General features: G+C 41.8%; 1 long non-coding RNA gene across 1 annotated transcript; it reads right to left on the reverse strand.

Moving 5' to 3' along the window:
• Positions 1-5264: 5264 nt before the first annotated feature.
• Positions 5265-11156, reverse strand: LOC118501859. Its single transcript, XR_004904521.1, has 3 exons — positions 11146-11156; positions 5418-5421; positions 5265-5380 (listed from the first exon to the last, which is right to left on the reverse strand). It is a non-coding gene; the product is annotated as an uncharacterized LOC118501859 (long non-coding RNA).
• Between the last annotated feature and the right edge of the window lie 4897 nt (positions 11157-16053).

Consider the following 16053-nt stretch of genomic DNA (forward strand, 5'->3'; position numbering starts at 1 on the left):
GTGGCCCAACTTCCACTGCCACTTGGGCTGAGAGAGCATCACCATCTTTACTGTCTGGCTGCAAGAAAATTCTCCAAGTTAGCTGGTTATTGTTAGCCCCTCACCATGAGCCCAATCTCCAGGTCACAAAACAAAGGCAGCTTTTCTTCTTTTGCTGATTAATGAACGAACTGATACATCCATTCACCGGCAACCAGGGTGCATATCAGGCATGGTGTGAGGTGAGGTGACATACCAAGCTGAAGAAGTGGTTGTCCTCAAGGAACTCCTAAATCTGCTGGTGACAGGGATTGTAAACATGTAATTATAACACAGTTTTGATAAGTTCCCAGGAAATTTAATTTCAAATAATTATTAACAAGAGCCCAAGAGGAGTAATTTATTTTAAGTTTCCTGGTAAATTGTTAAGTTGAAGGTCTTTGGTCCAATGTGGGATACTGGAGGAGATTAGTACGCAGTATGGTTCTAGGGAAGAGTTCTGTAGCAGAGTAGAAGCCATTTACAAATTGCTCAAAAGCTGTCAATTATGAGACAAGTCTCGAGGAAATTGCTTGTTTGCATTGAGTTTATCCTCATAAAAGGTGTGGGGTGGTTTGCAGATTTTAATGGCAGCTGTCTAGCACAGTCATAGGCTCAATTGCCTCTGGATATTAGGCCCTTGTACACATGATTCCAGTCAAGAACATTTTTTCTGTGTGATAACCATGTGCCTGAGCCTCCTATTCCTCACATAGTTCAGCAGAAAGCATATCTAAGTATGGTATTCCATTTTCACTTATTCTGGAAAATCACTTGTTCTAACCCCATGAAGGTGCTCTAGGCCCTGTAAAGGAACTATGTGTCTTGAGAAGCTGGTGGACAGAGCAGAGGAAATTTAAGACAGTTGATGGGAAGAATGTATTATCCTGATGTCCAAACACAAACCCTGCTGGCATCACAAGGAAAGTGAGGATGTAGCTGAGCAAATGGAGATTCAGCTGCCTGTCACAATGAAAGCCAGACTTGTGAGGCAGGTGCTGGTGCAAATGGAGAGAGATTTTATTGGGTGCCGTGTGATCTGGTCTTTGAGATGGGTGGCCTCCCATCTCAAAGATAATCCCTTTCCTTGCTCAAGCCCACAGTTCTTATAGGAATAGGGAAAGAGAGCTTTTTTTTTTTTCTCTATCCAATTACATTGCTAGGTTTTGATGTGCTCAGGGCCCTATCCATTTTATTTTTAGCTTTGGCGGTGGTCAGTGTAAGAACGCCCCTCTCGGTGCTATTTTGGCAATAGGGGTACTTCCCTGTGCTCCAAATGACTGTCTACGGTAATAACTCCCCCTTCAAAACTCTGAATCCTTGTAATTTTACAAGGGTACACGGATGAAGGTCTCATCTCCTGTAGTTTCTTCTTGCTCTCAAAGGGCATAGTCTTACTTATCCTTGGGTCCAGAGATTCTTACTATTTACTAAAGGAAGAGAGGAGTTAGGAATGGAGGGAAGACTTTACACAAGGGAAAAGAATTGCTATTTTCAGAGGGTGGCATATGCGGTGTCTAGAGGATGGCACTGCTAAACAAGTGAAGCTGGTATACTGCTTCATATTTCAAGAGATGGTTTTGCATACAGGCTTCCAAAGTCCGACCTATTGTGCGGACAAACAATCAAGTGTTTAGTGAGGGATATGCCTGATAGTGCAGGGGAAATTGTAATGAAATCAGAGACTGGAGGGTCTAAAGGATTCCCATGATCTAATCCTGAGCAGGGCTTTGGGTGGCACACCCTACAGCAGAAGAAATTTTCTGAGGAAGTCACTGTTTGGGAAATGCAGAATAAAAGAAAAAGTAACATTGCCACTTAGCTTTGAGAGTTGCTACCCCTTTCCAAAAGGGGAATTTTAAATCTCCTTCAGGAGTGCAGGGTCAGCTTTCCCTTGCAGTATCAATGGCAGCAGCAAGATCTGGTCTTCCCAGGTGGTGTCTGCTTTATTCACGTGGATCCTACTTGATCCAAGGCTTGATTACTGTGAGCTTTAGGGAAGAATGCATTTCAGCAGGACATCATAGAGACTGGTCCATTGCTTGGCTAACTGCTGTTTAGGACTCTGAGTCTTCCAGGTCTTTAGTAAGAAGAATCAGTCTCTTGGCTGGAAAAGGTGTAAGGAAGGGCTCATTAGATGGGTAGATAGACCTGCAATGAGTCAACTTGTGCAAAGTTGTTAGCATTAGCCCTAAATGTCATACATACTGTTTGATTTTTGATTCACATCCTAAAACAGAAACTTGGAAGGGTCTCCCATAAGCTTTCTTAAGGGCTTAATTAAACCCACTTCAGGGCGTTACCCTCACCCAGAGCAAGGCAATGGGGAGTGCCTGATCCCATTTCAAATATGTCTCCTGGAATATTTTTGCCAGGGTCTTCTTTATTGTGTGGTTCATTTCCTCAGTCTTTTGCATAGATTAGGGTCACCAAGATGCATGTAGTTTTCATTGAATCTGTAGTGCCTGTCCTATCTTCTGAGACGTTTCTGAAGTGAACTATGGTCCATTGTCACTTTGAATACTGTAAGGAAATCCAAACCTAGGGATTATTTCTTTGAGTAGAAGTTTTACTATGTTAGATGCCTTTTCACTTCTAGTAGGGTATGCATCCATCCATCCAGAAAAAGTGTCCTATGGCATCTGTGTAAAGTCAACTTGCCAGTCCTTAAATGGGCATATCACTTTATGTTGTACTCCCTTTCCTGTTGGGGCACATTCTATTTAGAACTGATTTTGGCTCACATCTGATAATCTTCTGAATGGTCCTTTGTAAATGGGCCCATTAAACATCTCTTCCATAATAGGTACCTTCATGTAGGTGTTTGAGGATGGAATGCCCTAGAGCTTTATGGTGTAAGATCATACCATAAATGTTGATCTTCCATATAGAATTAGGGTGTTAGAGAATCCTCATTCACAGGACTGTTCCTTATCTTGTTCTGTGCAATGGGGCTTAAATTTTTACAAGTTCCCGTGGGGAATCGAAGCCCCAAGAGGTGGCAGCACTCAGGAGGCTTGTGCTGCTGCTCTATCAGCAGTTTGGTTTTCCTGGCTTGTTTGGTAACTGTTCTTGTGATGTCCTGGGCAATGCATTATGGGAATCTGGTTCACTAGATTCACTGCTTCTAGCAATTGTAAATCTCCTTTGTATGTTTCATGTACTTATTCTCTGAGGTTAAGAGCCCTCTTTCTTTCAATATTGCCCCATGGGCTTGGACCATCATGAAGTCATATTTGTGTATGTATTTATTTATTATAAATTTTATTGATTATACTATTGTAACAGGGTGCAGCCAAGGGCGGGGGGGCAAATAGGGATTTGTAATGGGGTACACAACTCAGGGTGTCCAGAAAATATTAGAGAATTATATGTACATGATGTCCTCACCCCCCACCAGTCTGAAATGGGGGATGGGACTCATGGAGCAAGGTCATTAAGAGCTGTTTTGCACAGCAACAGCTTTGCAGCTAACCTCTGGCGTGGTCATTTACCATATCTATAGTCTTTAACTGGTTTCATAGATATATTAAATAGCTGTGGCCATGCTTTGAGCCAGGGGGATGTGAGTGACTTCAACCCAGGATGCTACTGGGAAGCAACTTCCCCTGGTTAAAGCGCCTGCACGAGAGCTTGGACATGATTGGCTCCATGCCATGGGGCCATGCCTGCACGGACTTATTATGGCAGCCCAGTAAAACTGGAAGAATACAGGAATACTGGCAGGTGTAACTGATTATGGGAAAAGTCGGAAATGGGGTTACAGAGGAAGATTGGCACAGGGGTTTAAACCCAGATGTGGCAGCCATACCAGAGAGAGGACCACGAAGCTTTGGAGGAGTTGGGACCACATGGCTCTGGGTTGCTCCTTTTTGCCACATGGCTTAGGTAGCAGGAGAGACTTTGCCTGGAAGAAAAGTGGTGAAAGGACTCTTGCTGGTGGACCATAAACAGGTGCCACATAGCTTTGGATTAACTGGAGATTGTGGTGGCGACACAGCTGATGGTGCCGGGATCCTGAATCATGGACTTCTACTTCTTTTCCTGAGATACGGTACACTGGACTGGACAAAGGGGAGAAGGAAGGACTCTGTGCATTTGTGGGTATTCTGAAGAACTTTAGTATTTTAATGAAGACATTAAGTCATTACTCTAAGTCTGTATAACTTTTCAATAAACAATTCCTTTCCTTTTCACCAATCTCTGCCATTGAGAGACATCTTTCCTCTGGCTGTGGGCAAGGCAAACCTAGTATGGAGTGGGGAACCCCCAGAGATAAAAAGGGGGGGTCCTTTTGGTAATAATATATTGTTCATCCCCCATCTGTTCTGTGACACTATTACAGTTGTCCCATTTTTTCTCCCCTTAATTCCCTTCCCCCTGTCTCCACCTCCCACCATCATTCCCCCACCTTGGTTCATGTCATGTGTCATACATATAAGTACTTTGGCTTCTCCATTACCCATACTGCTCTCAACCTTCCTCTATTTTACACCTTCCAGTTATGCATCTTATTCCTTGTACATTTTCCTTCATTCTTCCCCCTCCCTGCTAATAACCCTCCATGTGATCTCTGTTACTGTGAATCTGTTCTTATTCTAGTTGTTTGCTTAGTTCATTTTTTTTTTAGGTCTGGTTGTTGATAGTTGTGAATTTGTTGTCATTTTATGGTTCATAGTTTTGATCTTCTTTTTCTTAGATAAGTCCCTTTAACATTTCATATGATAAGGGCTTGATGATGATGAACTCCTTTAACTTCACCCTATCTGGGAAGTGCTTTATCTGCCCTTCCATTCTAAATGATGGCTTTGCAGGATAAAGTAATCTTGGATGTAAGTCCTTGCCTTTCAGGACTTCAATTAGTTCTTTCCAGCCCCTTCTTGCCTGTAAGGCTTCTTTTGAAAAATCAACTGATAGTCTTATGGAAACTCCTTTGGAGGTAGCTGTCTCCTTTTCTCTTGCTGCTTTGAAGATTCTCTCCTTATTTTTCATCTTGGGTAATGTAGTTATGATGTTCTTTGGCATGTGCTTCCTTAGGTCCAACTTCTTTGGGACTCTGAGCTTCCTGGACTTCCTGGAAGTCTATTTCCTTTGCCAGATTGGGGAAGTTCTCCTTTATTATTTTTTCAAATAAGTTTTCAATTTCTTGCTCTTGTTCTTCTCCTTCTGGCACCCCTATGATTCATATGTTGGAATATTTAAAGTTGTCACAGAGGTTCCTAAGCCTCTCAGTTTTTGAATTGTTGTTTCTTCATTCTTTTCTGGTCAAATGTTTATTTCTTCCTCCTGATCCAAAGTGTTGATTTGAGCCCTGATTTCCTTCCTTTCACTGTTGGTTCTCTGTACATTTTACTTTATTTCACTTTTCATAGCCTTCACCTTTTCCTATATTTTGTGACCATACTCATTCATTTCTGTGAGCATCCTGATTACCAGTGGTTTGAGCCCCACATCTGATAGGTTGGCTATCTCTTCAATGCTTAGTTGTATTTTTTTTCTGGAGCTTTGATATGTTCTTTCATTTGGGCCATATTTCTTTGTCTATCCATGCCTGTTATGTAGTAAGGGGTGGAATCTTAAGTATTTGCCAGGGTGGGGCAACCTATGTTGCTGTGTTGTGGTGCTGTATGTGGGGGAGAGTTCCAAAAGAGAACAACCCTGCTAGCTCAGCTCTGGACCAGTTATCAGTCATTTCCTTCATGACCCACAAGCATATTGGGACCTTCTGGTACTGATTCTTGGGTGGGTTGTTTTGTGTACATTCTAGAACCCTGTGGTTCTTTCCAACAAACTCTCCTGTGAGGTTGGGAGTTTATCCTGCTGCCTCAATCCCCACAGGTTTTTTCAGTCAGAGGTTTTGAGGCTTTATATCCCTGTGCTGGAACCCTGGATCTGTCTCAATCCCCACTTGTTCCTCCCAGTTTATCTGCATGCAAATGTGGGACTGCCTGGTCTGCCAGAAACTGCCTTGCCTGCTCTGTCCTCTAGCCACCACCTTGCTACATGTCCTCTCCAACCTAGCAGCTTGTCTCCTCCCTCCCTACAGGTCTGAATGAATGTTTCTTCTTTAACTCCTTGGTTGTTGGACTTCCATACAGTTTGATTTTCTGTTAGTTCTGGTTCTTTTTGTTTTTAAATTTGTTGTCATTCTTTTGGTTGTGTGAGGAGGCAAAGTATATCTACCTACACCTCCATCTTGATCAGAATTTGTCATGAAGGCATAGTTAGAGTCAGTGTGGGTGTCAAGATTCTTTCCTTGGGATAATTCTAAGGTCCTGGTGAAGGCCATCAGTTCAGCCTTTTGTGCCAAGGTTTCTATGGCAAGGTCTTAGATTTCTATTACCTTGTCTATGGTGACTATAGTATACATGGCTCTTTGTTGATTATTCTCCGTGAAGTTGCCCCCACCTGTATAAAATTCCCAGTCAGATTCTGTCAGCGGCTGCTCCAATAGATCTGATCTATTGGACTAAACTTGGTCAGTGATTTCTAAGCAATCATGTAGGAGGCCTGAGCCTCCCTCAGAGTCCTGGAGTAGGGTGACTGGGTTTAAGGTAGTGGTGGTTTGTAAGGTAACATTTGTTTAATAAAATGGCCTGGTATTTTCCCAAGTGTCCTGCTGTCAGCCAATAACTTCCTTTCTGTTTTAATAGAGTTAGGATTTGGTGGTACAAATACCATAGTAGGTTGACCCAGAGTGAATGTCTTGGATTCCTGTAAGATGTCACAGGTAGCTGTTATTGCCTGGAGACATGGCAGCCATCCTTTTGTCCTGTGATTTAGTTTCTTTGAGAAATAGGCTATGGGTTAAGGGGCGTTTCCTAAGCTCTGGGCTAGTACCCCAAGTTCCATTCCTTGCCTTTCATGAATGTGTAATTTGAAAGGTTTCTGTACATTGGGCAAATCTAGTGTGGTGGCTGAAACGAGTTTCTTCTTTAAGGTGTCAAATGGCACCTGACAGTCTCTTGTCCATTCAAGAGGTTCCGAGTATAATCTTTTCAAAGAATTACACAATGATTTCACTATAAGCCCAAAGTTTGGAATCCAAGTTCAGCAAAAACCCTGTAATCTCTAAGAATCCACGAAACTGCCTCCAGTTCTCTGAGATTTTTATTGTAGCAATGACTTGTTTTCAACCAGCCATCAAGCTACTAGTGCTCTGTTTCAGTTGGAATTCCAGGTATGCCACCCCCTGTTTGCAAATCTGGGCCTTGTGAGGTAATACTTTATATTCTCTTTTTCCAAATGATCCAGGACTGTGATGGCATTGAGCAGTCTTTGCAAGTAATGCTAATTGTGAATAAGTCATCTACATATTATAGAATTCCTGTTTTCAATTGAATATCCCTTAAATCTTTTGCTAATATTTTCCCAGATGTGGTTAGAGAATTCTTAAATCCTCATGGCAGCACAGTCCAATACTATTGGAGAGTGGCTTTAGTTTCTGGGTCCTGTTTTTCAGAGGTAAATAATAATGGAGCCTGTTCATCTATTGGAATGCAGAAAAAAGCATCCTTCAAGCCTACAGCTGAAGACCACTTGCTATCCCCATGTACTGTGGTCAATGAAGTATAAGGATTAAGCAACATAGAATGAATGTCTTGAATAATGTCATTATAGCCCTATGATCCTGTACAAATAGATATTCATCAGAGCAGACTTTCTGACTGGCAAAATGGGGGTGTTATGGGAGACTGGTATGACTGAATTAATTCTGATTTTAAGAATTTCTGCAATACTGGTTGAATTCTCTCCAAAGCTTATTTATTAAGGGGTGTTGTTTCTTCTGTGGGATCTGCACTCCTTCATTTAGGTTAATTTTTAAGGTTGAATGCTAACTGCCCTACCTGGAGTTCTATCAGCCCAAACTACTTAATCAACCTGCTTGTAGATCTTGGGTAGGAAGAGTTCACCTGTGGGTCCTTCCAGGCAAGTCAGGAGCACCTGGACCTACAGAACATGTTCCAGAGAAACTTCTACCACAATTGCTGCCTTTCAGGGGAAAAAGTTATTTGTGCATGCAATTTACAAAGTAATTCTCAACCCAACAATGGAATGGATAGTCTATCATGTAGAGAAAACTATGCATAAGTTTTTGAAGGAATGTCTATTTTTGTAATTGTCCAGCCACTCCAGTAACCATCACTGTGGCTGAATTTTTCTTGGTTAGTTTTGTATTTAGCACCGAGTATGTAGCTCCTGGATCTATGAGAAAGTCAATTATCTTTTTCCTCACTGTCATTTGTACCTGGAGCTCTTGTGGGGAAATAGTAATAGGTTAGGAGTTATCTGGGGGAGCCCCTGGGCTTGCTCATTTGTCATTGGTTTTGTCATCCCTTTTTAACATTTTGTGGTGAGGGTTTCTACCCTTTTTATTTTTCTTTTTGAGTTCTGGGAGGTCCTTTCTCCTATAGCAGGGGTGTCAAACTCATTTTCATTGGGGGCCACAACAGCCTCACAGTTGCCTTCAAAGGGCCAAATGTAACTTCAACTCCTTAACAGTTAAGGAACAGTAACATTCATACAGTCCTAAAATTATTTCGGCCTAATAGATTCTTTCTAAAATGTCATAAGGCTCTTCATTTGGTTTCTGTTGAACAGTGCATATCATATTCAGGCTCTTTTTATTAGGCACACCTCTCTTAAGTCCTTCCAATATGCACTTTTTGTAATTTTCTAAGGAGGCTAGGTCCCTGCTATTTATGTCCCAGTAGGACCCCTAGCTGGGTTGTGGGTCCCTTTGGGATTATCTTGAAAGAAGCAATGAGCCTCTTCATGAGCTTTCTTTATAATTAGCTATCTTTCATCTGCCATTAGCAGGATGTTAAGGAGAACCTGTACATCTGCCCAGTTTTGATGGTGAGTGACAAAAATGGAGGCGATAAGCCCTGGCTGGGTTGCTCAGTTGGTTAAAGCATTGTCCCATACACTGAAAGGTTATGGGTTCAATTCCCAGTCAGGGCACATACCTAGGTTGCAGATTTGATCTCCAGTTGGGGCACATATGAGAGGCAACAGATTGCAGGGTTTTTCATAGGGAGGGTTGGAATTCTTCCAATCAGTAAACTGAAATGGAAAATAGAGTATGGGCCCAATAGTAGCCAGTGGGCTGGGCATTACCTGTAGGGTACTGCCTCAAAGGAAATTGTCCTACTCCAGAAAGGAATGTTCCCTGGCCAAATTGGGTGCCCTGCCAGGTCTTTGAGACCATTCCTTCATTATACAGGGTGGAGCTTTCATCCCTCTGAGCCCTGTTTCAGGTGTATCTAGCAGCAGGGGTGGTGGTAAAGGAAACCTTCCTACTGTTAATCTTGCATCCCTTGGGCTCAGTGCATTAAAGAGACTCTTCTCCTCCTTTTCCTTTTCTTTCTGGGCCTTACTTTCAGGGAGGGGGTTTGAAGCCAATTTCCTTCTTTGTATCATAAGTTTGTTCTCTTTGTTTGCCTAACCCTTATTGTATAAAGACATAAATGCCTGGGCATAAGGAATTTTGTTCCATTTCCCTGACAACTGTCAAAACAATTCCAATTACATCACGGCAAAGTAATTTAGGGAACAATATAGGGAGCATTTCCCCCATTGTCTAAAGTATACATAGGCCAACCAAGCAGTGTTACAATAAAAAACCAATTCCTACTTTTTTGTTGGACCATAGCTGTACATGGACTAATTTGCTAAAACTCAGCCCAGTGGGCTCCCTTCAAGGAGGCAAAACAGAACAACCCCTGATGGCACAAAAGTACAAACCCCAAGCCATAACCATAGCAAGACCCCAGACAAAGTGGGAACATATAATCAAAGCTTGGATCCATAATTGCATTATTCCAAATGAGTGTTCACAAGCAAATCTTAGCATCTTATGTCCTGCAGGACCAATACTGCAATTGGTCCTGACTGGACCCAAATGTCATAAAGCCCAAGTGGCAAAAAGCCCAAACAGCCCAAGTGGCAGGGATAGGCTGCCAACCAGTACCACAAGTGGTCCTAACCGAACCTAAGTGACACAAAGCCCATGTTACACAAAACCCAAGTGGCAGGGATAGCCTACCAACTGGTACCAAAAATGGTCTTATCTGGACCCAGGTGGCACAAAGCCTGAGTGGCATAAAGCCCAAGTGGCAGGTATAGAGGACCCTGGTGTGCATGTTGGTTTGACTTACCCAGTCTTGGAGTCCATCTGCTCCATAGAAACCTGTCTCCTTTCACCAGCCAAGTATTTCAGGTGGCTAATATCTTGATAAGGAGTGCAAGGAAATTGCCCCTAAAAGCTCTCAGCAGCTTCCAGGAAGTCTCCACAGTTCCGCTCCCAGGGTCATCCTGTCACAGACAGCTGAGACCCTGGCCAAACCTTTCAGGACTTACCAAGGTCCATGTGGTCCCAGAGGAGTTACCAAAAACTGGAATAGAACACATGAGTTCTACCACCTGCTGCAACAAAAACCAAACTCATGAGGCAGCTGTTGGTGTAAATAGGAAGAGGGTTATTCAGGTGCTGTGAGACCTGAGAGAATGGTGGACTCCATCTCAAAGACCACCTCTTCTTCCTGCTCAAACCCACAGTTCTTATATGGATAGGGAGGGGAGGGCTTTTCTTTCTAACCATTCATCTTTCTAGCTTTTGGCATCCTTGAGCCCTGTGCATTTATGTTTCTAGCATTTGGTATGCTCAGGTCTGATCCATTCATTTTTCTAGCCTCTGGTGCACTCAGTGTAAGGATCACCCCCAGCCACCATCTTAGCCAATGGGGGAGACTCCCCAGCAATTATTCATGGACAGAAGAATTTGGGGACCTAGTTTAACCTCTGGGGTGGTCTCAAACCATAATGGGTTTGTGAAAATCAGAGATTCTCATGTCCCAAGAAGTTTTGATTTGTGTCCTTCAGGGTTTTTTGATTGAAGTATCTGATAGGAAAAAATTATCCATGAGCAAGAAAGACCATGTTTTGTATTTTTTAAAAATCACCTGGGGATATGTTAGAGAGAGAGGAAGGAAGAAAGAGAGAGAGAGGGACAGAGAGAGAGAGAGATTGATGTGAGAGAGAAACATCAATTGATTGCTTTTTGTATGCTCCCTGCCTGTAGATCAAACCCACAACCTAGTTATGTGCCCTGACTGAGAATCAAACTTGCAACCTTTTGGTGTATGGGACATACTGCAACCAACTGAACCTTCTGGCTAGGTTAAGGGTCATCTTTTACAGAAACATTGATTTATTATGATGTTGCCATGTCTTTATGTCTTTGTTTTGCTTCTTTGTCTTACCAAAAACCCTTTCTGTTTTAATAGAGAGGTGAATAGAAAAAAGTAAGACAACTGGAAAGAAAGAGGGGGAGAGGAAGCAAGGGCAAAGGCAAGAGATGGAAAGAGAAAGAAGAGAGAGTGAGTGTGTATGCACATAAAAGATGGGGAGAGAGAAAGAGAGAGATTGGAGGTGGTGGGAAGCAACAAAACTTCAAGTTGCCACAAGTATACTACGTGGGAAACTTATAAACCAATATATCTTGGGGGTTTTACTATTTAAGAATAAAACTAAAAGAGATAATTTTGAAAATTAAAAAATAATACAATTCAGAGCTAAAACAAAAGTTTTTAGACATAGCACCAGGTTGGCAATTTTCTTTTTTCTGTGAAGGACAGATGGTAAATAGTTTTGGCTTTATGACCCTGTGGTTTCTTTCACAACCACTCAACTATGATATTGAATCGTGAAAGCAGCCACAGACAATACATAAATAAATGAGCATGGCTGGATTTAGCCTTCCAATATTAATTTGCAAACCCATGGTAGCTGATAAAATAACAACTGCTATTTCACTAGTTCTGTGGGGGGAGTTCCATACACAGGGCCCCCCCACTGGCTGCCACAGATGAGACTAAGTCTACCAAGGCATGATCTGCTTGGGGAGGAAGGGTGGCCAGTCTCTCAGAGGAGAAGGGCCAAGAGACTTTTTCTCAATGGGCTTTTATTGGGTTCATTTTGCACAGGAATACAGGTAAAGCTCATTATTCATTGTCAGGTAGTAAGAATCAAACAATAGATAACATACAAAGAACTATGTGGGCTTATTCTGAGTCAGGGTTTGGTAGCTAAAGGACTACAAAACTTTGGGAAACAAACTCATTTCCTGCTCAGACTCTTATCATTTAATTGAGATCATTCTTAGCAAACCAGGTTTCATAGGACTTTATTTATTCTTTCTTAGGCCGATCACCTGGGGAGCCTGCCCTTTCCAGCACAGGATGTACCACCCTCTGTCATTGTTTCAGGCTTAAATCAAGCAGGGGAAGTAAGGCAGCCAAGAGATTAGGAGACTTCTTGCAAACAGAATGAGGACTCAGGCTACTTGGAAAACTGAGGGGCAAAGGTCCATCACCCCCTTTTGCTATAGCCCCCAAGTCCTTCCCTGGGCACCCCCATGATTGTTCTTGTCTTAGGTCGTCCTTCCCTTGAGGAATCTCACCCGTCATTGGCTAACTGATCATGCATCGGGGGCCAGGCAGGGTGAATTAAAAGGGGCAGAGGCAGTGGCCCTGCCAGGGAGATAAGCTTTGTCTCTTTAGTGGCTTATGGTCTGAAGATCGCTCACTCAGCTTCTGAAACCAGGTAGGACGGTTCCCAACAAGTTCAATACATCTTTTTATTTTTCATCTTTTGATTCAAAAGAAGATGTCTTAGGACACATTTCCATTATCTTTCCAGTGTTAACAGGCCACAGTTTCATGTTAAGTCAGAAAATTTCATGTTTCCACTTTGAGGTGGGAAAGTCTGGGGCATGATTCTTTCCCTCAACTTCTCACTAGTTCCATAAATTTGGATCTTATATGTCTTTATAGAAGGGAGGTAACTTTGTGCCTCAAGCAAAAAAAAAAAAAAAGACTACTAGATTTTGTGCTTTGTCTTGTAAGCCCAGAGCAAGGACACTGGCCACATGAATGATCCTTTTCCAGAAGCACAGGCTGAGAACCTGGGGGAAATTTGATACAATGAGCCCAGAGGATTCATGGTCTAATTTTTTACCTTTAAGAATACCTTGGACTGTAGCTTTTCATTATTTCCCTAGAAATCATAACCCTCAAAGAACACTTGGTTTATATAGTTGTGCTTCTGTATGTCTTGGGCTCAGTGAAATTCTGGGTCAGTCACCAAATCACAGAACCCAATTTGCCAAGGGCTAAAATAAAGGGTGGGAATGTTGAGAGAATTTCCCTTAGGAAATTCCAAAAAAACAGTGTTTTAAGCATATTTCAAACCATTCAAACACTGCCTTTCTGGTCTTTGCTTTTCCTTTAGCAGAAATGTTTAAATAGAATGATTTGATATTAGATAAGTTAAATTAAAATCACCATGTTTGCAAAGATAATCCCTAATGAGCAGAAATGTTTCCAAGCTCTAGCCATTGGTCTATTTATTGAAAACAATATTAGGTAAAGCAAAATTTCTGAATAAGAAAAGGATTTGACAAGGCCCTCAGCGGTCATTGAGTGGGAGTTCTGGGCCCTTATAAGTTTAAAGGGTCCCAGTGTATCAAGAGAGACATTTCAAAGAAGGATTGTATTTTAGTCACAGCAATGACTCAGTTGACCCAGAGAACAAGTGAAACAATAGCAGTCCAAGAAACTGACAGTTATTATAGCAAGGGAGAGAAATTTGACAAACAGAAGGCTTTCATGATAATCTCAACAATGTAATCGGTAAATGTTTATGAAACCACCTCAGAGGCTGTGTGCCAAGTTTAGGAGCTGCCCAGAGGACATGCTGACCTACAACTCTGTGGTCATACATTTTTACTTCTCCACTCCTTTTCTGCCCCTAAAGATGCGCTGGAAAATTTCTTGTCCAAGTTACATTTTGTAAAATCTTACTTAAACTTTGGAAATAGCAACAAATATTGAGAAATGAACATATTTGCAGAAAATGTTGGAGTGTTGTATGGATTCTTCCAATAGCTCAAAGCCTTTGCCCTATCAGCAGTTGACTTTTTTTTCTCTATTCTTAAAGACTTGTTTATATTTTTCCAAAGCAAACTTTGTACATACAGAAAAGTGCAGAAGACATAATCATTTGACTCAATACAATTTTTTAACAAAGTGAAAACACAAAATTAGCTAGCACCCAGATAAAATATATTACTAGCTCCCCAGGAATCACCTCTGGGGCTCCTACCCTAACACTACCCCTCTTCTAACTACATAGATTATTTCATATCTGGGTACTCAAGGAGGGTGGTCCTCCTTCCAGGGCATTTGGCAATGTCACAACTGGGGAGTGGGTGCTCCTGGCATTGAGTCAGCTCGGATGCTACTAAGCATTCTACAGTACACAGCACACACTCCAGTGCAACAAAGAGTTACCTGGCCCCAGTGTCACTAACACCGAGGTTGGGAAACCCTGCTTTACTAATGGAACTGTATAATATGTTTGCTTTTGTGTCTGGCTTTTCTTGTTCATTGTGATTTCTGTGAAATTTACCCATGATGTCACATGTGCCAGTAGTCCATACATGCTCATTGCTGAAAGGAATTCCTTTGCTTACTTTTTAAAAAGTTGTTTTTTTAACTTTCAGATGTTCACTTGAAGATATTTTTCAAAATATATTTGGTCTTTTCCAAAATTTCAAATCTTAATTCTATATCTTTGCTAGCAAAAAGAAAGTGGAAGTGCTGGTTTATTGCAATAAAAATTAATACATTGCTTGCTTCCTTGCTTATTGGGCTGAGTAGCTGATTGATTTCCTGCCAGGATCTTGTAGGTCCTGAAGGGTGTAGAGACAAGTAAGGAACTCATATTGGCACTTTTGTTTGGGTGTCAACAGAAATACACTCAGGTTCCAGGATAGAGGATGTCATGTTTGGGAATAGAGTAGGGCTGGGGTGGGGCAGTAAGTATGTGAAAACGATGCCACACTTGCCTACCTTCTCAATGTGTTGCCTCGGTTTGCTTTTACACCATTTCTTCTTACATCTTTTCATCATCATCTCACAAACCACCTTAAAACTGTTGAAAAGGCAACCCTTTTGGAGTATGTACTTTGGAAGGAGCATATTTTCCCACAATATACCTTCTGCCCTTGGCCTCATGCTTCCAAGTCCATACAGGGATTTTACCTGGTCAGGCAAAATAATTAATTAAGTCCATTGGTTTTTAGCCACTAAATAGCTAGAGGGGATTCTGAGTTAGCCTGCCCCTGTACAAATTTTATATCCATTCCTAAAGCAAATCGCATTGCGTTAATGTCTCAACCTCAGCATCCTTGATATTTGGGGTCATGGAATTGAGCTCTGGAGGCTTTTCTGTGCACTGTAGGATGTTTAGCAGCCTCCTTGACCTCGACCCACTAGATGCCAATAATTCCACTCCCTCTTCTCAGTTGTGACAACCAAATGTGTCTCCAGGTATGGCCAAATGTCTCCCAGATGGGTGGGGCCAAAGCATCCCAAGTTGAGAACTACTGACCTAGTGTATAGGATACATTTCTTTACCAAGCAAACATTTCAAGTGTTCTACATAGTAAATATCTCAGCTTAATAAAATTATTGGGCTTTGAATGTAAGCTGGGGAAAGATCTTCAGTGTTCACTCTGTTTAGAACATGAAGCAGATTTAGGAACTGAAATAAACATATCAATCAATGAAATTATCATTTGGAGACCATACTCAGAACAACTATGGCCTGGCTCCCTGGTTGTTTTCTTATATAGGCCCTTGGAGTGTTTGAAGGTCAGCTTTTGCAGATAAACCTTTCTGTTCATAGTTTCTATATTAGCTTGGACACAGGTTTAGTCTGGGATGTCTGGAAGACTTATATCTAAGGACATTTCCCTTTTGCTTAACATTTTGGGTGGATAGTGTTTCTATTATGCTTGAATATTCCATCCCAGGATCATGGTTCTCAACATGGAGGTTACTGAACTTCGTAACACTGGAGGAAAGTCAGCCCTTGGTAGTTAGGGAAGGACAGCTAAAACTTGTCAAATACTTATGCTAGCACAGTGCCAATCACTTTATATGCTAATCTTATTTAATCTGCACAGCA

Source organism: Phyllostomus discolor, chromosome 7, assembly GCF_004126475.2.
Source record: "Phyllostomus discolor isolate MPI-MPIP mPhyDis1 chromosome 7, mPhyDis1.pri.v3, whole genome shotgun sequence".
In the NCBI taxonomy this organism is placed as follows: Eukaryota; Metazoa; Chordata; class Mammalia; order Chiroptera; family Phyllostomidae; genus Phyllostomus; species Phyllostomus discolor.